The sequence below is a fragment of the Chiloscyllium plagiosum genome, chromosome 12 (genome assembly GCF_004010195.1).
Source record: "Chiloscyllium plagiosum isolate BGI_BamShark_2017 chromosome 12, ASM401019v2, whole genome shotgun sequence".
NCBI lineage: Eukaryota > Metazoa > Chordata > Chondrichthyes > Orectolobiformes > Hemiscylliidae > Chiloscyllium > Chiloscyllium plagiosum.
Window position 1 is genome coordinate 38,587,910 of NC_057721.1, and position 11,368 is coordinate 38,599,277.

An 11,368-nucleotide genomic window follows, 5' to 3' on the forward strand; every position below is an offset into this window, starting at 1 on the left:
TTCATTTTTTTCTATTCTTTAAACACATTACCATAACATACAGATAACTTTAATCTAAGTTCACCTTAACTTCTTTATATATATAATACACACACACATCTTATCTATACTTTATCAGTTAAATTCACAATAACGCATCTGCGATTACATTCTTACGACCTGCAACATGTACGATTTTTAAATTAAAAGTCTGCAACATAAGACTCCAGTGAAATCATCTCGTATTCTTGTCTTTATAATTAGATTAGATTACATTACAGTGTGGAAACAGGCCCTTCGGCCCAACAAGTCCACACCGACCCGCCGAAGCGAAACCCACCCATACCCCTACATTTACCCCTTACCTAACACTACGGGCAATTTAGCATGGCCAATTCACCTGACCCTGCACATCTTTTGGACTGTGGGAGGAAACCGGAGCACACGGAGGAAACCCACGCAGACACGGGGAGAACGTGCAAACTCCACACAGTCAGTCGCCTGAGGCGGGAATTGAACCCGGGTCTCAGGCGCTGTGAGGCAACAGTGCTAACCACTGTGCCACCGTGCCGCCCACTAATGTTTCAAGAATGTAAGAGGATTGTGACCCATGTACACAACAGTCTCCAGCACATTGTTTGTGACATACACATTAAAATGTTGTAAGGTCAGTACCAAACCCAATAGTTATTTTTCAATCGTGGAGTATTTCCTCTGGTGGATGTTGAGCTTTGAAAAGTAACCAACTGGCAGTTCAATCCCATCCTCATCTTCCTGTAGTAGTACAGCTCCAACTCCTATGTCACTAGCATTGATGGCGACTTGAAAAGGTTTCGAAAAGTTTGGTGTAGCTAAAACTGGATTGGTGGTTAATATTGCTTTCAAATGGACAAATGTCTCCTGGCATTGTTCTGTCCACTAAAACTTTGTGTTCTTCTTCTGTAAATTGGTTAATGATACCACTACACTGCTGAAGTTTGGAACAAACTTTCGATAAAATCTGCTGAGTCCTAAGAATCAAAGCAACTCTTTTTTAGAGGTTGGTCATGAAAATTACTCGATGGCCTTCGTCTTGCCGTTCCATGGGGTCAATCTTCCATGACCGATGTTATGTCCCAAGAACGCCACCTCTGCTTTCGTGAATTCAGTTTTATTTAAGTTAATTACCAGTTTTGCTTTTCATACTCGTTCAAAGAGCTCTGCCAACTGTATCATGTGATCTTTCCATGACTTACTAACAATCACTACATCGTCCAAATAGACTGCATAGTTTGTTAACCCAGCCACAACTCTGTTCATGAGTCTTTGGAATTTGGAAGAAGGCTCAACATCTTTCTCATCAAAATGTGACAGAGTTTTGATGCATTGTATATATTTCTTTAAATCTCCATCTTGTTAACATGATTTTGCTAAGTCGCAACTTCTCAAGTTAAAATTCTCTTGCTTTTTGCTCAGCTAAGAACCTTCTCTCTTTCTCTTTTTCCTCTCTCTTTCACTCGCACTTTATTTTCGAACTCCATTTTCCTCAATTGTAATTTAAATTTTTCTACTACTACACTTGTCTATTTCTCTGACACACATAAGTGTGTAACTCCCTTACAATTTCAGCTTTACTTTTGTCCTTGGTTAAACCCAAATCTAACTTCTTTGCTAATTCTAAAAGTATGGCCTTTTTCTTTCCTTCTAAACTATCTTGGCAAATTTGAGAATCATCTTCAAATCCCAGAACCTCTTTAGCAATTTTAAGAGCCATTTCTCTCACTTTTAATTTAATCAACCACAAATCATCGAAATTAAACAAATTGTCTCACCTACATTTTATTTAAAGATCTAGGACACTAACCTGCAAGTGTTTAAATCTGCTGGGATTTTTCATACCCCCAAATCTATTCAAATCTGTCTAAATCAGTTCAAATCCAAGACGAATGCCCAAATTGTTATGACACGGGTTAAACCACCCTCGCTACTAAGTTAAACCAGAAACACAGAAAAGTTTACCCCTTGTTGTAACACCAGTGCCTCAAGACTACATGGTCAGCTCCTTATTATACTCCTTATACACTCACAATTGTGTGGCAAATTTCAGCTTCAACTCCATTTACAAATTTGGTGATGATACCACTGTAGTGAGTTGAATCTCAAACAACGACAAAACAGAATACAGGAAGTTGATAAACAGGTTAGTGGCATGGTGTAAAGAAAATAATCTCTCCCACAATGTCAGTAAAGCAAAGAAGCTCATCATTGACTTCAGGAAGCAGAGTGGAGGACATGCCCCTGTCTGTATCAATGGTGCTGAGGTGGAGGTAATCGAGAGCTTCAAGTTCCGAGGAGTAAATATCGCCAATGATCTATCCTGGTCTATCCATGTCAAAACTAAAGTCAAAAAAGTACACTAATGCCTCTACTTCCTCAGAAGGCAAAGGCAAAGCACAATAATGCTTACCAACTTTCATAGATGCGCCATAGAAAGTATCCTATCTGGATGCATCACGGCTTGGTATGGCAACTGCTCTGCCCAAGACCACAAGAAATTACAGAGTTGTGAATGCAGTCCAATCACAGAAAGCAAACTTCCTTTCATTGACTCCATCTAAACTTCCTGCTGCCTCGGGAAAGCAGCCAACATAATCAAAGACCCCTCCCACCCCGGTTACACTTTCTTCCACTGGACAGATGATAAAAAAGTTTGAAAATATACACCAACACACTTAAGAACAGCTTCTTACTTGTTGTTATCAGATTTATGAACAGACCTCTCACATATTAAAGTTGATGTTTCTCTGCACCTTCTCTGTAGTTACAATACTACATTCTGCATTCCGTTCTATTACCCAGACACATTTTTGCAAGGTATAATTTGCCTGTATAGCGCATAAAATAATACTTTTCACTGTATCTCAGTACAATGGTGACATCACAAAAAAAATGTCAATTTTACAGAGGAGGAAGTGCCAGATGTCTTGAAATGCATAAAAGTGGATAAAATCCCCAGGACCTGATCAAGTATACCATAGAACTCTGTGTGAAGCTAGGGAAGTGATTGCTGGGTCTCTTACGGAGATATTTGTATCATCAATAGTCACAGTTAAGGTGCCGGAAGATGGGAGGTTGGCTAATGTGGTGCCACGGCTTAAGAAAGATGATAAGGACAAGCCAGGGAATTATAGACCAGTGAGCCTGACTTCGATGGTGGGCAAGTTGTTGGATGGAATCCCGAGGAACAGGATGTACATACATTTTGAAAGGCAAGGACTAATTAAGGACAGTCAACATGGCTTTGTGTGTGGGAAATTATGTCTCACAAACTTGATTGAGTTTTTTGAAGAATAAACAAAGAGGATTGATGAGGGCAGAGTGGTAGATGTGATCTATGTGGACTTCAGTAAGGCGTTCGACAAGATTCCCCATGGGAGACTGGTGAGCAAGGTTAGATCTCATGAAATACAGGGAAAAATAACCATTTGGATACAGAACTGGCTCAAAGGCAGGAGGTATAGTTAGTAAGTTTGTAGATGACATCTAAATTAGAGGTGTAGTGGACAGCGAAGAAAGTTACCTCAGATTAAAATGAATCTTGATCAAATGGGCCAATGGGCTGAGAAGTGGCAGATAGAGTTTAATTTAGATAAATGTGAGGTGCTGCATTTTGGAAAAGCAAATCTTAGCAAGACTTATACACTTAATGGTCAGGTCCTAGGGAGTGTTGCTGAACAAAGAGACCTTGGAGTGCAGGTTCCTAATTCCTTGAAAGTGGAGTCTCAGCTAGATAGGATAGTGAAGAAGTTGTTTGGTATGCTTTCATTTATTGGTCAGAGTATTGAGTACAGGAGTTGGAAGGTCATGTTGCAGCTGTTCAGGACATTGGTTAGGCAACTGTTGGAATATTGCGTGCAATTCTGGTCTCCTTCCTATCAGAAAGATGCTGTGAAACTTGAAAGGGTTCAGAAAAAATTTACAAGGATGTTTCCAAGGTTGGAGGATTTGAGTGATAGGAAGAGACTGAATAGGCTAGGGCTGTTTTCCTTGGAGCATCGGAGGCTGAGGGGTGACCTTATTGAGGTTTATAAAATCGTGAAGGGCATGGATAGGATAAATAGACAAAGTCTTTTCCCTGGGGTGGGGGAGTCCAGGACTAGAGGGCATTGGTTTAGTGTGAGAGGGAAAAGATATAAAAGAGACCTAAGGGGCAACTGTTTCACTCAGAGGGTGGTATGTGTATGGAATGGGCTGCCAGAGGAAGTGGTGGAGGCTAATACAATTGCAACACTTAAAAGGCATCTGGAGAGTATATGAATAGAAAGGGTTGGGAGGGACATGGGCCACGTGCTGGCAGGTGGGACTCGATTGGGTTGGGCTAACTGGTCAGCAATGGATGGGTTGGACCGAAGGGTCTGTTTCCGTGCTGTACATCTCTATGACTCTAAGTGACAATAATAATTCGAATCAAATACCAAGAAGCTTAAACTAATGTGTTATATTTATATCCTAACCAGTTAAACACTTATTATAACCACAAATAATTGTCCTGTGCTTTTCAAACCATGGAACACAAATAGTTAAATAATGGACAACACGGATTGTAAGACAAGTTGCAAATTGTAGCTTGTGGGAGTTGGAGGACCAGTGTGATCCACAGTAAATTACATCTGTACCAAGTGCCTGTTGGTCAAGGAATTTCAGCTCAGGTTTGATGAGCTTCAGACTCTGAAATGCATTTGCAAGGCAGAAAATCACTCAATTTTTCTCAGAAGCTAGTCACATCCCTTATGTTAAGTAATTAAGATTTAGTCTGTGGTCAGAGACAGGGGGCATGACGATGAATGAGGAAGAAATGGGGATCCAGGACAAAGCACTGGAGGAGCTTCTGTCCTTCTCAGGTTTCTTGCAGCATGTGTGAATGACAACAAATCCTGCAGGGAGAGTGAGGAAACTGTAAACAGAAAAATTAGCCAAGAGGGCAATGATATGGGGAAGTAAAGAGGATTGTAGTAACAGAAGCAATTGCCAGAGGTAAGAATGTCACCTTGGGTCTGGACAATAATTTGTATTGGGAGGAGAAGGATCCCATCATCATCATCCACTTGGTCCTACCTACGTCATTATTACCCTATAAAGATGTTTTGTTGAGAGAGAATGTACAGCAAGGGAATAAAGATAAAAAAAAACTCACAGGTAATAATCTCTGGACCATGAACAATGAACAAATGATAGGTCAAAAAACTGATGTTGGAGAAATGGGTTTCATTTCATTGGGCACCAGTACTAGCATTGGGAAAAGATGGAGCTCTACCAGTGGAATGGGCTTCACTTGAACCACAATGGAACTAGTGTCCTGGTGACCTGAATATCTCGGACTGTAGAGACCGCATTAAAATGAATCGTGGAAGGAGCTCAGGTTGGAGAAAATTTAGAAAGTTAAGATCAGGCAATAGTTTAGGCTAGGAATATAGGAAATGACAGTCAGAGTGTGATAGAAGTGACAGTACACACAATGTGGAAGTACAATCGCAAGTAAGTTCAGTGTAGGGAAAAATGTTTAAAAATTATTTAAGCTCTTATGCAAATGTACATGAGCAATTGTAACAATATAGAGGAATTAATGGCACAAATGGAAATAAGTGAGTATGGTGACAGACATGGTTACAAGGTGACCTAAGCTAGGAACTGAACATTCAAGTACAAATGACATTTCAGAAGGACAGCTGGAAAAGAAAAGGAAATGTTATTGATGTTAACGAAGAATGAGATCCATGCAATGATGAGAAATTTTCGAGGAGAAAGTGAGGTCTGCAGATGCTGGAGATCAAAGTTGAAACTTTATTGCTGAAACAGCACAGCAGGTCAGGCAGCATCCAGGGAACAGGAGATTCGACGTTTCGGGCACAGGCCCTTCTTCAGGAATGAGCAGAGAGTGTTCAGCAGGAGAAGATAAAAGGTAGGGAGGAGGGACTTGGAGGAGGGGCGTTGGAAATGTGATAGGTGGAAAGAGGTCAAGGTGAGGGTGATAGGTCGGAGTAGGATGGAGGCGGAGAGGTCAAGAAGAAGACTGCAGAAGACTGCAAGAAAGTGAGGTCTGCAGATGCTGGAGATCAAAGTTGAAACTTTATTGCTGGAACAGCACAGCAGGTCAGGCAGCATCCAGGGAACAGGAGATTCGACGTTTCGGGCACAGGCCCTTCTTCAGGAATGAGCAGAGAGTGTTCAGCAGGAGAAGATAAAAGGTAGGGAGGAGGGACTTGGAGGAGGGGAGTTGGAAATGTGATAGGTGGAAAGAGGTCAAGGTGAGGGTGATAGGTCGGAGTAGGATGGAGGCGGAGAGGTCAAGAAGAAGACTACAGGTCAGGAAGGCTGACAAGGGAGTCGCGGAGGGAGTGGTCTCTACGGACAGCTGATAGGGGAGGGGAGGGAAATATATCCTTGGTGCTGGGTCTGTTTGGAGGTGGCGGAAGTGACGGCGGATGATGCGCTGTACATGGAGATTGGTGGGGTGGTAGGTGAGGACCAGTGGGGTTCTGTCCTGGTGGCGGTTGGAGGGGCGGGGCTCAAGGGCGGAGGAGCGGGAAGTGGAGGAGATGCGGTGGAGGGCACCGTCGACCATGTCGGGGGGGAAATTGCGGTCCTTGAAGAAGGAGGCCATTTGTGTTGTACGTATTTTGAACTGGTCCTCCTGGGAGCAGATGCGGCGGAGACGAAGGAATTGGGTGAATGGGATGGCGTTTTTACAGGGGGCAGGATGGGAGGAGGTGTAGTCCAGGTAGCTGTGGGAGTCGGTAGGTTTGTAGTAGATGTCCGTGTTGATTCGGTCGCCTGAGATAGAAACAGAAAGGTCTAGGAAGGGGAGGGAGGAGTCCGAGACTGTCCAGGTGAATTTGAGGTCGGGGTGGAAGGTGTTAGTGTAGTGGATGAACTGATGAGAAATTATCTTGGTTCAGAGGATATAAATGTAAAATCAGTTTGGCTACAGCTAAGAATTGGCAAATAAAATAAGTCACAGGTGACAGTGGTTCACAAGCCCACTAATAGTAGCTATACTGTCAGACTGAACAGAAATCAAAAAACAACTTGATGTTATGTGAAAGTAACCTTAATAGTTGCGGGTGATTTTAATCCACATATAGATTGGACAAATCAAATTACCAAAAGCCTTGAGGAAACGTTCATAGAGAATGTTTGGAACAATTTATTCGAACAATACATTGTAGTACCAACCATGAAACAGACTACTTTTAAGACTTAGTTTGTGATGAGACAAGGTTAATCAATGATCTCATAGTAAAGGATCCTCGAGGTAAGAGTGGCTATTACACAATAAACTGTACTTGGTGCAACAAGGATTTGTCCTGGGGTTTCAACTATTTTGAATCTATATTCATGACCTGGAAGGAAAAACTGGTCATGTTGCAGATGAATTTCCTAACAACAGAAAAACAGATGGGAGAGCACAATCTGTAAAGGGATAAAGACAGGTTAAGTGACTGAACAAAGATTCAGCAGAAGGTGGAGAAAAGTGAGAAGCTGTTCACTTTGGCAAGGAATAAAAAAAGCAGAATATTATCTAAAGGGAGCAAGATTATGGAATGTTACAGTACTGATGGATCCAGGTGTCCTTGAACATGAAGCACTGGTACAACAAATAATTCAACAGACAAATAGAATGTTGGCTTTTATTGTAATGTGAATAGAGTATGAAAGCAGGGAACTTTCGCTAAAACAATAGAGTGTTGGTGAGAAGTACTACATGCAGTATTAGTCTACTTATTTGAGGACTGATATTAGAGGCGGTTTACAGAAGGCTCACTAGGATAAATCCTGGAGTGAAGAGGTTGTCTAACAAGGAAAGGTTAAACTGTTTAGGCTGACACTTAATGGAATTAAGAATGAGAAGTGATCTTATTGAAGAATACAAATATGAAGGATGAATTGACACCACATTCATAAACATGCACTGGTGCCCAGTAGCAGCAGTATGTTCTATCTACAATACACACTTGAAATTCACCAAGGACAGTACTTTCCAAATCTGTGACCACCTCCACTACCTAGAAGGTCAAGGGTAACAGATACATGGGAACAACACCACCTCCAAGTTATCCTCCAAGCTACTCACCATCTTGACTTGTAAATATATTGCTGCTCCTTGTGGTTCTGTTCGCCGAGCTGGGAATTTGTGTTGCAGACGTTTCATCCCCTGTCTAGGTGACATCCTCAGCGCTTGGGAGCCTCCTGTGAAGCGCTTCTGTGATCTTTCCTCCGACATTTATTGTGATTTGAATCTGCCGCTTCCGGTTGTCAGTTCCAGCTGTCCGCTGCAGTGGTCGGTGCAGTGGTCGGTATATTGGGTCCAGGTCAATGTGCTTATTGATTGAATCCGTGGATGAGTGCCACAGATCCACAGAATCAATCAATAAGCACATCGACCTGGACCCAATATACCGACCACTGCAGCGGACAGCTGGAACTGACAACCGGAAGCGGCAGATTCAAATCACAATAAATGCCGGAGGAAAGATCACAGAAGCGCTTCACAGGAGGCTCCCAAGCACTGAGGATGTCACCCAGACAGGGGACGCAACATCTGCAACACAAATTCCCAGCTCGGCAAACAGAACCACAACAACGAGCACCCGAGCTACAAATCTTTTCACAGACTTTGAATATTGCTGCTCCTTCACCATTGCTGGGTCAAAACCCTGAAATTCCCTTCCTAATGGCATTGTGGGTCACTTCACATGGCATGGACTGGAGCTTGGCGTTGAGAGAATATTTCTTCTTGTGCATGAACTGAGATCTAGGGAGCACAGTATCAGAATAAGGGACCTCCCAAATAAAACTTACATGAGAAGGAATTTCTTTTCTCAGGAGGTTGTTAAAATGTTTGGAATTCATAGCTCATAGCATTGGAGACTGGGTCATTGAATATTCAAGGGTGAATATTGAGTTTTGGGAGTCAAGGATTATGGAAGGTAGGCAAGAAAATGGGAGTAAAGCCATAATCAGATTAACTACGCTCTTATTGAATGGCAAAGCAGAGTCTGAATGATCTAGTCCTGGGCCTACATACTTATACATGTATCATGCAGGACATGGACTTCAGCAGTTCAAGAAGGCAGCTCACCAGCACCTTCTTAAGGGCAACTAGAGGTGGCCAATAAATGCTTACCTAACCAAAGATGCCCATATCATGTGAATGAATTTTAAAATATAACATTTATCCATAACACAGAAGTTACAAACATTTGCATTATCCGCTGCTGTGAGCATATTTGCCAAAGCCAGAGTAAAACATCTATGAATTTATTATAAATAAGATAAACTAAAAGATTATTTCAATGCTTTACCCACTGTGATAGGTTAAATAAGTATATAACATTTATGTTTTATTTGAGTTATTTATATGGCCCCCTGATATTTTAAATTGAATTATTAGCCTGTTAATCCTACAGGAAGGCACTATATAACCCTCATTTAGAATAAAAAGATGTTTAGAAATGTTTGAATATTTTTAATGGGTTGGTTTGAGGAAAAATAGTTTTGTGTATATCAAATCAAGCATCCAGGCTTTCACTGATTACAGAATACAAAGAACTGGTTGATACTTGAAACCTGCGGCCTGTTTATCCCCAAGAATTTATCACTCTTCAATTTTGTGGAAACACCAGTGATGTATCAGAAGCTTCTGCCGAAAATTCAAATCTTATTTGTGGTCACCTCGGGTGGTAACTTATGCTGTTACAATGTGATATTTTGGGTTGCATGTGATACTTGCATGAAAGTCACTTCTGAAAGCAAAGATTTGTACTAAAATGACGCTGCAGTTCAATCTGCAATATATATAGAAAATCCAATTATTGAGTTTCATTTTATCATTAACCTAACAAAGGGTCAGTTAGCTTTTTGGATGGTAAATCTTTGTTTTAACAAAGCAAGTTTACAAAATAGTTTTTTTATAATCTTGAGGATGAAAATTATTGTTTGAAGGGCCTTCATCTGAATCCAATTTGCAAAATGACAAAAGAAACATTTGAAATTTCCTTATGCTGCCCTCACTACTGTCTGTAATGGTTATTTATTTATAAATCCTCCCTCTCCTGTCATTTTCTCTGTTCATCTCCTGAAAGCATTGGTTTTTGTCACAATGCAGGCCTCATTCTCCATTATCCTTCAGGCTTGTAGTCTAAACAGTGGATACTACCAAGCTCTGGAATTTTGGAGTGCATTTTAATTGAACCAAATATTGGTCTAACTGGCATTCAAACTGAAGCACATTCTATATAACCAGCTCAGCGAGCAAACCTACCTCCAGAACCTCAACCTGAGCTACAAATCTTCTCAAAACTCTGTATACAATCAAACTTGAATCCACAAGCTAAATCGGAGGCAAGCAAAGTACCCACTGAGTCACGGTTGTCACCCAAAATATTAAGTTATAAAATAACGATAGATAGAAGTAAAGCACGGAACTTTGAAAAAACACTAAAACAATTCCTCACTTTTGGCCATCGTCTAATTTCACCTTGCAAAATGTTCACTCTCCTAGGGAACGTGTAGCCAGTCTGTCAAAAGGAAATTCATAAGTCCAAAGTTGACTAGATACTGCTACTTTCTGTCCCTCTCTTCAGGAAAACGTTAAGTTGGTTTTCCATCACACTGTTCCTGATGCTACACTGGAAATAGCCACACGCAGTGTGGGGAATACATACAGCTGAATCTGCATCCAATCACTTGAGCGCCTACAAATAGAAAACCACACTTTGTTTTTCACTTTCCTCCATTTATTATACAAATAAAGTGTATTCATTATAAGCAAAGTACAGCTTAATACCCACCGATCGCCAAGTGCTATTTACTAGATATGATATTGAGCTAATCCCCATGATTTGTACAACTATCATGTTGGTATAAGTTAAATGAAGGATGTATTTCAACAACGATACAAGCCTAAGGCATGCAGCTATAATGTTCACTTGAGGTAGTGTGTCTGTTAGATTGGGGAAGATTGAATTTTACATTTATCTGAACTCCATAGACAGAGCACATTTATTTGAAGACTAACACAGTAATAAACTGATCATAGACCTCATACTTCAGTAATAATTTAAAGGACTACATAGCATTTCACTATATTATCATATAGCTGCATTTTCTCTTTAAAAGGCAATCATCATAGGAGAGAAGATAAAGCTTTGGTGGTCTCCAGGACTTGTGGTTACACTGAGCTGACATTACATAGAATCATGAAACACAAACTCAGCTAGATTAGATTTTGACAATTCCTCAGAGCTTCTACAGCATCAAGCAATGCAGTATCTTGAGCAACTCTGGTTACACTGGCTGCTCACATTGTTTTCGCTGATACAGACAACCTCCATTTGAACAGCAAAACATT